The sequence below is a fragment of the Arachis hypogaea genome, chromosome 6 (genome assembly GCF_003086295.3).
Source record: "Arachis hypogaea cultivar Tifrunner chromosome 6, arahy.Tifrunner.gnm2.J5K5, whole genome shotgun sequence".
Classification (NCBI taxonomy): domain Eukaryota; kingdom Viridiplantae; phylum Streptophyta; class Magnoliopsida; order Fabales; family Fabaceae; genus Arachis; species Arachis hypogaea.
This window is the reverse complement of record NC_092041.1, coordinates 25,539,613-25,541,745: the sequence shown is the minus strand read 5'-3', so window position 1 is coordinate 25,541,745 and position 2,133 is coordinate 25,539,613. Positions and strand designations below refer to the sequence as shown.

General features: G+C 35.2%; 1 non-coding gene across 1 annotated transcript; it reads left to right on the top strand.

Annotated features, from left to right (window-relative positions):
* The first annotated feature begins 1,458 nt into the window (after positions 1-1,458).
* Positions 1,459-1,564, top strand: LOC112700409 (small nucleolar RNA R71). Its single transcript, XR_003153316.1, has one exon. It is a non-coding gene; the product is annotated as a small nucleolar RNA R71 (small nucleolar RNA).
* The last annotated feature ends 569 nt before the right edge of the window (positions 1,565-2,133 follow it).

Sequence of the window (2,133 nt, the reverse complement as noted above, 5' to 3'; positions counted from 1 at the left end):
ATTCATAATTTTAGGTTTTAGATGTAGTTTTTTGAGAGAGAGAGAGGCTCTCTCATCTCTCTTAAGATTTAGAATTAGGATTAGGATTTAGAATTTCTATTATGATTAGGCTACTTCTCTTCATTCCAGGTTGAATGTTCCTTTAATTTATTTTCTACTTTATTTATTCTATTACTTTAATTGTTATTTATCTTTCCAAATTGGCTTATGAACCCTTTCATGTTAGATTTAAATTTATGTTTAAATATAATTTGAGGTATTTCAAATTTATGATTTTTACTTAGCTTTTTATATTATTGGCTTTAATTGATGAATTGATTAATTGGAGACACTTGAGTTATCAAACTCATTGTGATTGATAATTGTTATCTTTGCTAATTAATTTGAATTCCAATAACTCTAGTCCTTTCTTAGGAATTGACTAGGATCTGAGGAATCAAATTGATTCATCCACTTAACTACTTTCATAGTCAGAGGTTAATAAGGTGGGAGCAAAATCCAATTCTCATCATAATTGATAAGGATAACTAGGATAGGACGTCCAGTTTTCATATCTTGTCAAGAGTTTTTCTAGTTATTAATTTATTTTTCCTGCAATTTATTTTCCCTGTTTAACCTTTCAAAAACCCAAAAATATTATTTTCCATAACCAATAATAAATCATACTTCCCTGCAATTTCTTGAGAAGATGACCTGAGGTTTGAATACTTCGGTTATAAATTTATTGGGTTTTGTTGCTTGTGACAACCAAACTTTTGTAGGAAAGGATTCTCTGTTGGTTTAGAAACTATACTTACAATGCGATTGTATTCTTGTGAATTTCTTTACCGATAGAAATCCATTCGTCAAGTTGCTTGCTGAGATGACTGAAACTGGTGGTTATTAAAATTATTCTGTTGAAAACTACCTTGAGAATTATTATTAAAATTCTGTGGCCTCTGAGGTTGCTCTCTCCACCCAAAATTTGGGCAATTTCTCCACCCCTGATTGTTGGTCTTAGATTTTGGATCATTATTGGGGTTTCTAAAAGCACTCCCCATGTAATGGACCTGTTTAGAAGAAGATTGAGCATAATCATAATTCTCATTTTGTATAAAATTACCTATCATGTCATAAGGAACCTCTTGAGGTATATTCTGGGTGTTGATAGCTGAAACTTGCATTTCACTCAATCGTTGAGTAATTATATTTATTTGCTGAGACAAAAGCTTGTTCTGAGCTAGAAGAGCATCAACAGCTTCCTCTTCTAAAATGCCTCTCTTTTGAGAGATCTCAGAGTTCATAGGATTCCTGTTGGAGGAATATAAGTATTGGTTGATAGCAACCAACTCAATAAGCTCAGTGGTTTCCTCTAGTATCTTCTTCATGTGCAAAGAGCCACCTGCAGAATTAACTAAGCGTATCTTGGACATTTCACATAAGCCCTCACAAAAGATATCCAATTGAGTCCATATAGAGAACATGTTTGGAGGGCATTTCCTAGTCAGTAGCTTGAATCTCTCCCAAGCTTCATAAAGGGTCTCACAATCTTTCTGTCTGAAAGTTTGAACATCCACCCTTAGCTTAGTCAGCTTTTGAGGTGGGAAAATTTAGTCAGGAATTGAGTGACAATCTTATCCCAAGTATCCAGACTCTTCTTGGGTTGAGAATCTAACCACAACTTTGCTCTATCCTTCACAGCAATGGGAAGAGCATGAGTTTGTATACCTCAAGATTCACTCCATTGGTCTTCACAGTATCACAAATCTGCAGAAAATCAGAAATAAATTGATTCGGGTCTTCCTGAGGAAGTCCATGATACTGGCAATTTTGTTGCACAAGAGTGATTAGTTGTGGCTTCAGTTCAAAGTTGTTTGTAGCTATAGGAGGCACCACAATACTTTTGACATAAAGGTTTACATTAGGAGCAGTGTAAGAGCCAAGCACTCTTCTAGGTTGCTCATTCCCAACTGGAGTTGCCGCATTGGCAATAGCGGCATTTTTATGATCCATTTTGGACTCTGCAGCCTTGTAAAGTCTTGCTTGTTGCAAATGCCGCCTCAAATTTCTTTCAGGTTCAGGATCAAAGTCTAACAGAGATTTCTTGTCCCTGTTCCTACTCATAAACAGACAGAAAACAAGAAAAGATGGGAC